This window comes from Leopardus geoffroyi, chromosome B1, assembly GCF_018350155.1.
Source record: "Leopardus geoffroyi isolate Oge1 chromosome B1, O.geoffroyi_Oge1_pat1.0, whole genome shotgun sequence".
Lineage (NCBI taxonomy): Eukaryota > Metazoa > Chordata > Mammalia > Carnivora > Felidae > Leopardus > Leopardus geoffroyi.
In genome coordinates this window covers 83,177,607-83,193,359 of record NC_059327.1, presented here as the reverse complement: position 1 = coordinate 83,193,359, position 15,753 = coordinate 83,177,607, and the positions used below count along the sequence as shown (strand labels likewise).

Here is a 15,753-nt window from a genome sequence, read left to right as displayed (position 1 = left end):
CTGTATACTTATAATTTTGTACTTTTCTGTATGCCTTTTATACCTCAAGAAAAGCTTGAAAATTTAATTATATTTGGAAGTTCTTTTGAGACTGGCCTAGCAGGGTAGAGTATAAGACCAGAGGCCAAGGGACCCTGGGTGGCTCAGTTGGTTAAATGCCGACTTTGGCTCAGGTCATGATCTCAGGTTCATGAGTTTCAGCCCCACATATGGGGCTCTCTGCTGTCAGCACAGAGCCCTCTTTGGATCCTCTGTCTTCCTCTTTCTCTGCCTCTCTCCCTGTCCCCCTCACTCTTATACACTCTATCTCTCTCTCAAAAAAAACTAAACATGGGGCGCCTGGGTGGCGCAGTCGGTTAGGCGTCCGACTTCAGCCAGGTCACGATCTCGTGGTCCGTGAGTTCGAGCCCCGCGTCAGGCTCTGGGCTGATGGCTCAGAGCCTGGAGCCTGTTTCCGATTCTGTGTCTCCCTCTCTCTCTGCCCCTCCCCCGTTCATGCTCTGTCTCTCTCTGTCCCAAAAATAAAAAAAATAAAAATAAATAAATAAATTAAAAAAAACTAAACATTAAAAAAAAAAAAAAAAAAAAAGACTAGAGGCCAGAAAGCAGTTAAGAAACTATTGCAAGAACCCCAATGACAAATGATGGGTTCCAACTAAGAGGAGAGTTGCAGAAAATTGGAGAGGATGAAAATGAATTGTTTACATATATTTAAATTGAGTATTTTTAAATTTAAATTAAATTAAAATGTCAGTTTTTCAGGTGCATTAGCCATATTTTAAGTGATGGTGGCCCCATGTGGTCATGGCTACCATAATGGACATGACTTAATGGTGGTAAACTACAGTTTGTAATTTTATGCCTCATTCCCAACCTGAATACCCATTATCTGGGTACCCTTTTAAAAAATTAAATACATATCTATTCTCTAATTATGAAATAAATCAAAATACTTAAGAAAATAACTCTGGGTACCCATCTTCCTGGAAATTTCAGGCTCAATCCTACTTAGAGAATGGACCATATATGACTTCTAAAAGAGGAACTTATAACAATATTAATGACTTCCCAAGTATTAATGCTACAAAGCAATAGACTTATTATAGTGCTGCTTCTGTTGACCACTTATTAACCATTCTGCACATGGCTACAAGAAAGGAAATAGCTCATAATGCTTGCTTGCCCTATTAGAACATCTTGTCCTCTTTTTAAGTTTATTTTTATTTCTTTGGGTTTGGAGTTATACTCTCTCCTCCACTCGCTAGTGCTGATCCTAGTTTCTTTAAGCAGACAAAAACAGAAGTGAATATTTTTCAGGATGTCTGCTTTGTGATATCAAAATCACAGCATGACAGTAGAGAGCACTGCCACCATTCAATTTCTCTAGAATGGTCTATAGTTGACCAAGTCCAAAGCACATGATTGATTATAAATACTACTCATGCTATATTTTGACAGCTTATATTTCCGGAGAACTTCATTTTCAGGTGTGAAAGACAGGCTTGACCTTCATTTGGTTCTGTCAGGAGCAGTTTGTTTTCAAACACTGTCCAGAGTTAATGAGGAAAATATTGAAATTGAGTTTCAAAACATGGAAAAGTAATTTACTATGGTAATTTTTGGTACACCTCTGTATGTCTCTGTTGAATTATTTCTTGCCTTGGATAATGTCCACTCTCTTGGTGTTCAGTAATAACAGAAGCAACAGCATAATCAAACTAGCCAATGGCCAGAGGCAAGTTTATTATTTTCCTCACCCATAGCTAAAATGAGTACAAAACTAAAAGTGAAATAATAATAATGATAATAATACAAAACTTGCCTTTCAGTCACCACTGGCCTCCCCTAAATCCTGCCAAAATAGTAAGAAAGAAAACATTCCTAGCTAAACTAAGAATCTTGCTTTGGGAAATGATTGCCATTTTGTCTATTTTGTCTTCAGCAAGGACACTGGCTACCAATATAAACAGGTCAGCAATTGTCTGAAACAGTTACAGAATAATCACTATCCCTTGTTGGAACATCATGGTTAAACACTTATAAGTATATAAAGTATGTATGGGCTAAATTTGTATTAGATACTAGAGACAAAATAAGAGATTGGCTGCCATTTGGCAAATTATCTTCCCAGATCTATCACTGACTCAAGATAAGTGCCTTAAACAATCCGTATCTCCATTTTCTAGGCAACCCAGTGTCGATTAACAACACCTAATATATTGGAGCCTTGGTTTTGAGAAAGAACAATGAAAGAGTTAACAGTGTTTTTTATAAAGAGGATCTCGATAAAAAGACACATGAGCACAACTGACAAGACTTCAGTGATAGTCCCAAAGGCTCACAGTCATTGGTGACTTTCCTGACTCTCTCCATAGGAATTGAACAGAGCTGCTAGCAAGGAGTTACATGACTAACCTAAATGCACTTGAGCTTTGCTCTAACCTTCATTTCCTGTCTCCTCCTAGCCATCTTAAAGAGAGATTTTAATTAAGAAATAAAGTATCCCAAAAATAGGCCACAGAAAAATGTAAAAATTAAGGGTCTGAATCATCTATAGAGCCAATAATCAAGCACTTAGAAGAGTGAGTTGGTTTTCTTCATCACTAGGAAAATTTGTTAACAAATGAGGGTATTTTTATGGTTGTCAAATAACTTTAAACATCAATCATTAATGTATTGAGCTATTTGTAAACATTCTCTGGTACACCATTTTTAGGGGGGAATTTGTTTTTAATTTTCATATTTCAAGTAAATTGAGTAATGTGATTTTTTTTGCCATTATAGGTTTTAAAAATATATATTTAACACCATCCCCATTAAAGTGTTAAGTACATGAAGACAGTCAGTCGTTAGCTCTGTTTATTTGAAAACATGACTGTCTGAACTAGATTGAATTCCCTCTGAAGGAATGCCTTCTTCATCTTTGCATCCCAATGTCTATGATTGTATCTGACATTTTGTGGGTTTTTCAAAACCAAAGAAAAATACAAATGTGAGGCAAACATTTTTTCAGAATTGTTTTTCTGAGCTGGCTATGCAAATGATAGTCCAGAAATAAAAAGAAGCCCTAAAAAATCACAGAGTGGGAAAAGTTAAAGACTATTCAATAATTATATTTAATTATCTACCATTTGTGATATGTAATTATATTTTCTGCAAATATATTTATATCTCAAGAAATACACAATACACTATTAGTATTTTTTATAAATATTCTTTTTTAAAATATTTATTTATTTATTTATTTATTTATTTATTTATTTATTTATTTTGAGAGAGAGGGAGAGAGAGAGGATCTCAAGCAGGCTCCACACTGTCAGTGCAGAGCCCAACACAAGGCTCAAACCCACAAACCATGAGATTATAATCTGAACTGAAATCAAGAGTAGGATGATTACTCAGTAGGATGACTGAGCCACCCAGGCACCCCTTAACTGTTAGTATTAATGCTTCCAGAGAGAGAACTGGGGGACTAGAGATAAAAGGGCTCAGGTCATGACCTCACGGTTTGTGAGTTTGAGCCCCGCATTGGGTTTTGTGCTGACAGCTCAGAGCCTGGAGCCTGCTTCAGATTCTGTGTCTCCCTCTCTCTCTTTCCCTCCCCTGCTTGAACTCTCTCTCTCTCTCTCTCTCAAAAATAAACATTAAAAAAATTTTAAATAAAAATAAAATAAAAATCATCATTTACCTAACTAGACAAAAAGCCTAAATAAATTCTGATCATTGGTGTAAATGTTTTTCATCAATAGTGCCTCTCCATTCTATGACTTTTTTGGTTAGACTTCTTTAAACATTTATATTTAGGGAGATCTTCTAAATCTGCTATAGAGATGATTCTCTTCTGTTAGCCTTATGCTGTAGGAAAAACTAATAAGGTAGTGACTATAATAGCCTAGGCATAATTGGCAAAGACAGAATTAGGCTGGTGGCAGAAGGGGAAAAAAAAAGATGAATGAAGGAAGCAAATGTGGAGGCCAGTTTTAAAATCAGCCCCAAGAACCTCTGAATACTGATCTCCTCAAAGCCTTCATCATTCTCTTGTGGTCTGAAAGAGTACATTATCTGGAGGGGTTTGAAATTCACAGAAGAGGACACAAATATCCAAATCTGGCTAACGACCTCAATTGTGTGAAGAAAACTTCACTCACAAAACTTGTAAATGTACCATTCAGGGAGAATTTTATGTCTCCTACTGCCCTGTATACAACTTATTTTTTAGACTGGAAAATTTCAAAGACATAAAAAGTTGTATAAATGAGCCTCCATATACTTATCACCACTTTCCCTCTCCTAGGATTATTTTGAAGCAATGCTAGGCATAATTTTGTCTTTAAATATTTCCATTTGTATCACTAAGGCCTAAGAACTCTTTTTAAAATAAAATTTAACCAATAAAATTTTCATATCTAAAAAATTAATAATTGCTTGTTAACATCATGAAATTTCCAGTCAGTATCATTTCCCCTAGTGTCTTAGAATGTTTTGTTTTATATATTACTTAGAAATGTTTTTTCTTAGAATGTTTGTTTTTGTTTGAATCAGAATCTAAATATAATCTATACATTGCAATGGACATAGATACGCCCTCTCAGACTTAAGTCTATGGGTTTCCCTCTCCATTCCTCTGCCTTTTAATTTCCTTGCAAATTTTTTGTTGTCATTAAATAAACTAGTTTCCCTGTTTTATAGTTTCTTATAGAGAGTATCCCTCTGGGATTACAATCAAATTACTATTACAAAAAGTCATTTAGAATAGTTACTTACTGTATGATTGTGCCTCTAACTTGATTCAGAGTTAGATTCATTTGTCTTTTTCTTAATTTCTATTTTTGTGAATTAAAAACATTTATTTTATTTTATACTTATGTAAAACATATACATGATTCCAAAAGCAAAAGTATAAAACAAGGTGTATTCAAAGAAGATCAACTTCTACCCTTTTCCCCATTCTAGGGTCTTCGCTAATAGTGACCCATTTTGTTTCATTTTATAGTTTATCTTCCTGGTTTTTTAAAGCAATTACTATATTATTAAAGATACATATATTAAAGTATTAATATATTAAAGATATAGATATTATTATTCACATATTATTATATTAAAGATAGATATATATATTAAAGATAGGTACATAGATAGATGATAGATGATTGACTGATGATAGATAGATACTTAGATAAATAATAGCACACTATCCATGATTTTATCCACCTTACTTTTTAAAAAAGCATATCCTAGAGATCACTCCACAATAGTACAGAGAGACAGTGTTCCCTCCCTTTTGGAGCCAGAATCATCCTATTGTGTGGATAGACAATGGTCATTAGACTAGTCCTCATCGGTGAACATTGGGTTGTTTGCCTGTTACCCTCTTTTTGAAGTGTTAACTCCTTGTGCTTATATGGACGGACTGCAGAGGGTTCAGGGCCCTGTTGCCTAATCACGAAGACCAGCCTGCAGTTCCTTTGAGTTCTGTCATTCCTCCCTAGATGTCCTCCATTTCTGAGCTTTCTCCTTCCTCTGTTTTGGGGAGGTTTTTACTCCCTCTCTTTTCTCCTACCCTTTCCTATCCTCCTGCATCATGTTCACTCCACTTAATGGAGGGGGGTGGGCAACTGTACTCTGCAACATTCTCAAGGATTTCATGTTTTCTTCTCCTTTGTCTCTTGGTGGAAGGTTGAAGGAGGTCTTTCTTTTCCTTCAGAAACCTTGTTATTTTGATAAAGTAAGTGGATTGCAGGCAGCATCACCAGAAATAAAACCTCCTCAAAAATGAAATCCTCAAGTCCAGCACTTCCTGGTTTCTGAGAACATAAATTATTAAGTATTCTCGTGTCAAACATTTCTAGCCACAGCTGCCCAACACCATGTGCAGCGCAATCCTCGCTTGTGATGCTGGGCAGGGACAGCGGGCCACAGCTCCCAATCAGCCGCGTGATCGAGGGAGTGAATAACCGATACATTCACAACCATTCTGCACACATGCAGCCATTCTGCTTTTCACTCCAGCACAGATTCAGTAGGTTACATGAGACAGTCAACACTATTATAAAAATTGGCTGTGTGTTATAGGATTTTGCCCAACTGTAGGCTAATGTAAGTGTTCTGAGCACATTTAACATAGGCTAGGCTAGGCTATAATCTTTGGTAGGTTGGGTGTATTGAATGCATTTTCGACTTAATGATATTTTTAACTTATTATAGTTTTATCAAGACATAACCCGCATCTTAAGTCAGGGAAGATCTGTGTTGTTGGGAGTAGCCCACCTCAGTCTGTTCAAAGGGTCTGAGGGTCCTGCCTTAATTCTCACCCTTATTAGAATTTATTCAAATGCAAGAAAAGAAAGCAAGGCTGTTGAGAATCCAAAAAACAGGGCACGGTGGCTGAGATGTCACCTCATGCCCATGTCTTAGTGAACAAAATAAAGGTAAATCTACTGAAAGAGACTGAGGTGTGGCTTCTACATTAGAGGTGATGTGGGTGGAGATAAATATTCAGGAGAATGACTTATAGTACTGAGCTGGCATTTGTTCCTCTCTTCTTTAGTCTTTCATCATCTCCTCCTCTCACCTGGCCCAGCCTAAATCCAGGGGGATTAAGACAGGGCAAAATAAGAACAAAAATCGGCCACAGTGAAGGTAAGACACACACCAAGCCCTCACTCACCTCTTACCTTTTATTGCTAGTCTTCCCAAGTTATTTTTATATTGTTATGAGTCACTCTTTATATATATATATATATATATATATATATATATATAGTAGCTAAATATTTATATATATATATATATATCTTTATATATATGTATAAAGATATCAATTGCTTCTTTATATCTATATCTAGATAGATAGATGGAGAGAGAGTGAGAGAGAGAACAAAGGGGTATATAGTGAAAAGTAAACTTTTTCTCCTGCCCCCACCCCACCCTACACATGTTCAACTCCCCAGAGACAACTGCTAAAGGAAAAACTCCCCATTCCTGATTTTTCCTTCTATGTGGGGATGTCAGTCCTGGCCTCTCTCCATTCCACCCTGGAATTTATTTTAAAATGGCTTCATCCGAGTGGTGAATTTGAGAAAGAGAAACTAGAGACCAGAGCTTCAGGGTGAAGGCATGCTCTGCTGCTACCCAGTTGTGGGCTCTGCCCCGGTCCAGTCCTTTTATCACTGCATGGGTCAAGTTCCTCCTCCTGACATGCATTAAACAAGCCTGTTAGTTCTCCCAGCCACCAGGTACTCCAGTTCAGCCTTTACGAATAATAAAGTAACCCTGGAATCTCCCATCAACCCTACTCCTTGCCTTATTCCGCAATTTGTTCAGAAACCGGATGAGAAAGAGGAGCTCCATTGATTAGTTCTCTTCAGAAACTCCAAAGCCACTTACTTATCATAATACTTCTTGTAATCTTTGTAATGTTAAAAAAAAAAAAAAACCAGTATCTTCTATTTCTCAACCCACCTGCTTCAGATAGTATTTCTCAACTGCCCGATATATGAGGAATTAGTTCCCTACATTTTTGCTCCAACTCTCCTTCTACACTATCCTCCAGCTTATCAGCTCTATGTTTAATTTTATAGTATTGAAATTTAGAGTATTTTTATTTTATATAGATTTACATACATGCCCATGCATGCAATTATTATAATTCAGTGTTCTAAACTTTGAAAGCCAAATTATGAAAACTAAAAAACAACTGTAAATATTTAAAATGTGATTAAGGAAATGCTATTTTCAGCAGAACGAATGAAAAAGTGAAATGTAACCTTATGTCAGTAAACCTGTGCTACATGAAGAAACCTCTATCAATGTCAAGATCAAACAAATTTTCTTTTCTTATATTCCATTAATCACTCACTATTATGCCACATTTTTTGTTTGCTTCGTATTTAGACAATGAGTTTTATACAGATGATTGTTTTCTCCTATTGTATTAGTCAGCTCAGGCTCCCATAATAAAACACCAAAGACTGGGTGGCTTAAACAACAGATACATATTTTCTCACAGTTCTGCAGGTTGGAAGTCCAAGATTAAGGTGTTAACAGAGTTGGTTTCTGGTGAGATCTCTCTCCCTGGCTTGTAGATGGCCACTTTCTCACTGTATACTCACATGACCTTATCACTGGAGATCTTTCTCTTCTTATAAGGACACTAGCGCTATGGAATTAGAGCCCTACCCTTATGACTGCATTTAACCTTCATTACATGAAGGTTACATCCCTAAAGGTCCCATTTCTAAACATGGTTACATTGAGCATTAGAGTTTCAATGTATGAATTTTGGAAGGATACAATCCAGTCCATAACCTCCATGTCTGTTCAAAATCTACATATTTTGTAAATACTAGAATAGGAATCCCCTATGTCCATAAATAAAGTATCATTTACCAAATGTCTAGAAACTAACCTGAGGATGCCTTAAAACTAAATCATGGGCTTGTCTGCTCTGGAAAATATGTATAAAGTTGTATAATTCCCAGGCCAAATTACTCTTGTCCTCAGAGAAACCCAAATTCTTATCTAAATTCTAGAGCTCCCCATTGAATGATCAAGGACCAGACACTGAGGACTATTTCCTCTGCCCCAACCTCCTTTCTCCATCTGTCCCACACCCTAATAAAGTTTAGCGATAGATACTATGACCTACACCCATGAATGAAGTGGTGATGACCCCAGCAATCACTCTCTTCATAAAATCAGGAGTGAAAGGCATCTTAGATATCCACTTGTCCAAAGTCTCCATTTTATAATTGAGAAAACTGAAACCCAGAAATTTGGATGATGTTTTATGCCCAAATTACAGAGCAAGGTATATTAGAACCCAAGACCTTGACATTTTGTTGTTTCTTGTCCATGGAACCATTATGTTTTTCAATTCCTCTCAATGAGCAGAAGGACTCTGGAATTCAGGGAAGCTGCCCAATTGTTATGGATAAGCATACATTTAGCCCAGAGTTGGAACTACAAATTGTATCTCTGTTCTAAAGTTTGAGGTCTAGTTACTGTCAAGAGCTAAACTGGAAAAAACTGAGCTGACAGATGCTGAAGTGGTCAACTAAGACAACAAGCCAAACCGAGAGTAACAATTAAGCCTGCATTTACTTGTTGCAATAGCATAAGAGGCAAAATAATAAAAAGCACTGGCTCCCACAGTGTTCTATTTTCCTTTCATAGGTCACCTCCAGGTGAGGTTCAAATGTAACAGCACAGCTTAGGGGATTGTCTCACTGCTGGGGAAGCTCTGGATGGAAAGGAGGACAAGGAGTGGAAAAGCACTAAACACTGAGTCAGGGTGTAGGAAAGCATCCTGAAGTCCCCTTGAGAAGGAGGCCTCTGAATAGAGGCCTTTGGACTAGGAATGTTGAAACATGTAACAGCGCGGCTGGCCTGCGGGGGCAGGTGCCAAGTGTCTGAAACTCCCTCCAGACTGTTATCAAGTATGGCAAGGACAGCTTTCCCCCAAGGAGCCTACCAGATAAAACCTTTCTAATTGCCTATGATTGGGCTTGAAAGATCATACACGGAATTCTGGATTGGAGCCAGACTCCTCAATTACATATGCTAACATCACCTTTCCATGTCCCTAGACATGTTTACAAATAGTCTCTCACTCCCTCAGCATGACTATTGCTTAATGTATATTTTGATTATCACAGTAACTATAGCCAAAATAAAACTAATTATCACCAAATTTTGGGGGTGAAGATACCAAAGATAATATAATTGGACATTTTGTGCATTATTATGAGTGCTTTTCTGTGTTCAAATACAGAGTTGGGGAAATTGCAAAATCTCACTCCATAAATACATGCATATATTTCTTGTCTTGTTTTGGTTACTCTAAAGATCTAAATATAAGCAATAGTCCATTATATTTTCATTTCCTAAAGCAGATGGCCATTAAATTTACTTTCTAATCTTATTATTCCATAAATTGTATATGGTTGTAATTTTAATTCTCTCATATCTTTCTTAGTAGAAATAATCTGGGTAGAAATAAAGAAGATATTAAAGATATATTGATTGATACCTAAAAGATGCTGCCTGAGAAGATTTCATCATAAGAAAAGATACCCCAGATAGTATATAGGAACCTCCCTTTCCTAATCCTTTTTAAATTTTTTTTAACATTTATTTATTTTTGAAGGAGAGAGAGACAGAGCATGAGCAGGGGAGGGGCAGAGAGAGAGGGAGACACAGAATCCGAAGCAGGCCAGGCTCTGAGCAGTCAGCACAGAGCCAAACACAGGGCTCGAACTCAGAAGCCTCAAGTACCCCAGGAACCTCCCTTAACTAGTCTTGCCTCTAGATTCCACCTGCTTCCCTGCCTCAACACATTCCCTAAACTAGGACAGGAAATTTTGGAGAAAGAAGAGATGGGAAAGAGAAGAAATTCACATCCTGAAACAAGCCAAAGCATGTTTCCATCCATTTTGTGGGACTTTTCAAAACTTGCTAAAGTAAACTTAGCTCTGTAAATGTTTATTTTTAAAGGTTGGATATTAAGTATGGAAGGGAAATTGAACTGCAGAGCAAGATGGAAGTGTTGTGTGAAATTTCAGTAATTGTTCCCATTAACTGAAAAAATATTTGCTTAGGATTTCTTTGCAGTACCACCCTTTGGTTAGCCAAGGACACTGGAATGTGCCTGCCAGGAGAGATCTACTGCCATTTTACCTACCACATTTTCAAAGCTGGCACATCTCCACCTATGCCTTCCTATGTTTAGTGTATTTACATACCTTCCCCTATTTGAATAAATAACACACAGAATGTTAATAGATCGGATTAAAGTGGAAACACACTACAAAAGAGAGAGCAATCATTAAGCCTCATCTTTCTGCTTCTTCCAGCTCTGCCTCAGGCTTGGAACACTTCTTTTTCCTGAGTTTTAAAAAATCGTTGATTATGATTTTATTTATACGACACACAGTAAAATTAATTTCTCTTTTGGTATACCATCCTACAAAGTTTGTTTCAGGTTTCTTTTGTTGTTGTTGTTTTTATTTTAGTTTTGTTTTTTTTTTTTTTTGTTTTGTTTTTTGCTTGGGTTCTTTTATTGATTTAAGACCATTCATAGGCATTGATGAAAGTAGGCCTTTAGTATTTCCTTTCCTTGTATTTTTTTTTATAAATGATTTATAAGTCTTCCCAATACCTTGCTCTTTTTTTTTTTTTTTTTTTTTTCTCTGCCTACTCCCTTCTCAATTTTTTGGTCTTTCTGCTATCTAGTTCAGTCAGTTTCTATATGCAGGCAGCATGATATGCACACTATAAAAGACAGTTGTCCTGACTTGCTGTTTTCTATCTTTATGTTTGGACACAGAATAAAATTTGGGAAGCGTAGGTTTCCCACCTTCTGAAAAGCAATGCTGTACCAATTGGTTTAAATTTTTTAAATCCAAGTTCAGTTGGCCTATGTTATGACTTTCACAGGTTATTTTGAATAGAGCCAAATTCTAGCTGCCCAAATCAACCATCTTTTTGGCTGGATCCATGCTATTGCCTGGATCCCCATGGCTCTTCTGGCTCAGATCCATAGATCATACCTTGACCGTTCCTGGCCCTGCCCTTCTCAGACCTCGTTAGAGGATCGCGCCTTTGGTGCAAGGTAGGAACTAAAGACTCAATAAGGAAATAAAGGTAGAGACATTATGTCAAGGACTCAGGACTCTTTAACATCCAGAAATGCTAACAGTCCCTGGTTTCCTTCTGCCACTCTTTGAGACCACTGGGAGTATAGTGACCATGTCAGCCTCCTTTATTCATGAAAAGAAGTAAAATTAACCTAAATGATATTTGGGTGAATTCTCTTCCTCATGTATTCAATTTACTAAGAAGGACAACACATATATACATGAAGCCAATACATTTCCATCATTTACCCACAATTAAATTACTTAATATTTCAGATGTATTAAGATTAACTATAATCCTTTCCAAAGAAAATCTACTGAAGATAGTCATAAGTAATGAGTCAGTCTCATCCAAGAAATCACTCAGAAGTGGCATACGAGCAAAGATAATGAAGACTTTTTCATGGAGACATGCCAAAAATAAGATATAGAATAAGAAACCACTCCAAACTATTTTATGTCTAAATATAAACAATAAGAGCAATATTATAAACCATAGACAAGTAAGAACTTGAGTGAGTGCTTCTGCATATTATCCATCTCAGGAGAACAACTTGCCAAGACTTGGGGAGAAACTATGCTTTACTCGCTACTAATAAAGAGGAAGAAGTTTGGATCTTCACACGGGAAAAAAATTTGTCTAGATATGCATGTGACATTGAGTAGCAAGGAAGACAGAAAGTGCCATCCCTTTATTAAGCATCCCAGGAAGATGAGTTTCACTAACAGGGCTTTGGACTCTATGCTTCTTAATATGGAGACTCTGTTTTCCATTTGGATCCACAATCAGGACACTTGTTATCCCACCAAGAATAACTGCCTTAGTCACAATGAAGCACTTAACACAAAGAAGCAAAGGAAACAACATCCTATCTCAAGTTTCAAAACTCACATCAGAGCAGTGCGTTGGATAGGTCAGGGATTTCTCCCTGTTTTGTTCCCTGATATGTTCCAAGTACTTATAACGATTCCTGACACCTAGCAGATGATCAATAAATATTTACTGAGTGAATGATATATGCAAAAAGTGAGTAAGCAATGATTCAACATTATTTGCACTGATGGATAAACTATTCCTTGGTGTAACTATCAGACATTTTGCAAAATGTTTTAGAAGTATAGTTGCCTCTTTCACTTGCTATTCAGCTACCAAATATTATATCTGAAATGAATTCAAAGCAAAAGCATAAGCATGGTTTATCTTTTTATTTCAACAAATAAGCCATTGTGGACCTACTATGTGCAGACCATCGTAATAAATAAAAGTAAGAGCTCTTATGTGAAAAGCAAATCACAATACAGGTATAAGACAAAACAGGAGTAGAACACACAAGAGAATGAGCACAGTGGATAGCATAAGAAAAAGAATGACTCTTGTTTTAATCATCTGAGCCTTGATGAGTAGTAACTAAAATCGCATAACAAAAGTCTACCCTTTTACCCTTAATGTCTCTTCTGCTTGGTTATATAGATTGTACCAGTCAGAATTTGGTCAAGAAAACAGAAACCACTCTAGGTATTTCAAGCAGTAAGGTATTTAATACAGACAGTCAGAGCTCTTACACAAAACCACTTTAAGGGTGAAGAGAATAAAGGTCAGGGAAGCTCCTCACAGCATTCAGAAAGTACAGGGATCAGAAGAAATCTCTGCCACTGATCTCAGCTTTCTGCAGCACCAAAGTGGGTGATTTCTAGAAGAATACTTAGAAACTTCTGGCAAAGCCTCATGTCTGCCCGTTACTAGAGCTCACATGCTTATCCACAGCAACTGAGTCAATGATGGCTTCTACTTCTCTTTTTTCCTTCTGTTGTGTTGTAAATCTCAAGGAGTGCCTTCTCATTTCTGGAACCTATACTGGAAGCCTGATGACAAAGCAGTTTTTAAAAAGTAGTTTCCAGGCTTCCAAACGTACAATGCAGGGAGGAATGGAGAGGAGTTGCAATGTTGCTTAGATCCCAACAGAAAATCCAACACAAATATTTAAGACTATAGCCAACAAACAAACAAACAAACAAAAAACAGAAAACAAAATAAAACAAAAACATAAACAAAACACCCAAAAGCAAAAAACCAAAACAAACCCCCCCAAAAAAAGAATATAGCTAAATATAAATTGTTTTCATTCATCATGTAGATTCAGTCGTCTTCCTTTTGTAGTTCTGTTGTTTTTGTTGTCTTTCTAAAAATCTCATTTAAGAACCCCTCTAGGTACCATCACAGAAAGCAATTGGACTGGGTGGGCTCAACTTGTTCCCACTTGTCCCAGAAGGGACAAAAACCTGTTAAGCCGCTTGCCTATAGGTTGCTCAGAGAATGCTGTTTCAATAAAGCTTTATTTCCACCAGGGTAAGTCACTGGGAGGTCATAACAAGATGGAAAGGAAATGCTCTCAGGGAAGGTTTTGCAGAGTAGCAGTCGCTGAACAGACAAGAAAGCAGTGGATAGTGAAAGCAACAGAAACAGCGTGTGATAAGCCTGTCCTAGAATTTAACAGAAGGGGGAAAACATGTCTCCCCTGACCACCTTGCATGTTTTCTCATATCTGCTTAAGAAACCTACATTACAAACTCTTTAAGTTAGTGATATCTGTTGAGGAAAAAAAAAAAAAAAAAGGCATACTCTAGAGGTAGGGCTGAAGAAAAGATAAAGAATGGAATAATACAATCATATTTCTCTCATTTAAAACAACACAGAAAAGAAATTATTTCCAGCAGCCCTCCCAACATAAGCTCCAAACAAAAGCCCCCTGGGCAGTGTAGGGAAGAATGAGCACAAACCACTCACCTACCCATTGCTCTGACCACTCCCTTACTCTCAGTTCATCTCTCCAGGAGGAACTTAAGGGCCACCCAGGCTGTGAGCAGTGTTCTGCTCTGGAGGGAATGCCTCTGGGAACTGGATTATGGCCTCCTAAGTGGAGAGAAACTCCCTGCCCTCCCTCTTCTGACCAGTTTCCTTGAGTTAGGGAGCCCCAAAAACAAAGCTCAAGTATCAGTTTCTTATTCTGATCTGTAAACTAAGAAAAACATTCTTTTATCTTTTTTCCCACCAGACCCTAGAGAGTTTTTCTCCTGTAAGTGCAGTGGAAGTTCAGGCTCCAAAAAGCCACCTAGGAAGCTGACCCATGGCCAACTTAAGACCCACACCCCTCAAGACCCAGCAGTAATGTACCAGAGGACTTAGCCAAAAGCAACATGGCAGGAGCCGTGCCAGGAGAGGAGCAGAGGGGTGAGAAGGTGTGTTAAGATTTTAAAGTTATTTCTTCTTCACTGGGTTCCATTACTCAAGATGGATAAAAATGAAGCACTTGGAGAACAAAAACACATTGAGAAGTAGCCAAAGCACTAGAATCCTCTTCATAAAAGAAGGAGGAAAAAGGAAGGGAGGGAAGGAGAGAGAGTGATGAGTGAATGAAGGAGAGAGAGAAGATTTTAATTTTTCTTTAGGGGAAACTAAAGTCTCTTATATGAGGAAGCCTAGATTTAGGGTTGCAAACACTTTCAAATATATCAGTGGCATACAGAAAAGACTGAAAATAAGTTGATAATACATCGCTTTTCAATGTGTTTACTTGCTCTCAGCTCAGTGGGTGGTATGCTTCGATTTGTGCTTTTCCTCATTATATAGTGTAAAATGCAATTAAGGAAGGGTCATCAGTAGACTAAACCTTCCCTTATAATAATCTTCTGTAATAATGAATAATCAGTCACAGGGAAAAGAAGATTAAAATAAAAGGCTTAGTCAAATCCTAAAACTACAGGTTGAGCGCATAGCTGCAGTTGTGTGATTGCCTGAATACCTTTGCGTGAAGCCAATAGATGAAGAATATGTGTTACAGAAACGTCCTTATGCTCAATCAGTTCATTAAGCAATAGTTTTTTTTTCTTAACGTTTATTCATTTTTGAGAGACAAAGAATGAGCACTGGAGGGGCAGAGAGAGAGAGAGAGAGGGAGACACAGAATCCAAAGCAGGTCCAGGCTCTGAGCTGTCAGCACAGAGCCTGATGTGGGGCTCGAACCCACAAGCTGTGAGATCATGACCTGAGCCGAAGTTAGACGCTTAACTGACTGAGCCACCCAGGTGCCCCTATGTGACAGTTTTAGTTCAAAGTCTA

General features: G+C 37.4%; 1 protein-coding gene across 1 annotated transcript in view; it reads left to right on the top strand.

The window, feature by feature from the left end:
* USP38 (ubiquitin specific peptidase 38) overlaps window positions 1-15,753 on the top strand; it is a 71,164-nt gene that overhangs the window by 42,803 nt on the left and 12,608 nt on the right. The window contains exons 11-12 of the transcript XR_006709521.1: window positions 6,548-6,639; window positions 14,690-14,873. The gene's annotated coding sequence lies outside the window, so the exon portion shown is untranslated. The remainder of the gene's footprint in view (window positions 1-6,547; window positions 6,640-14,689; window positions 14,874-15,753) is intronic.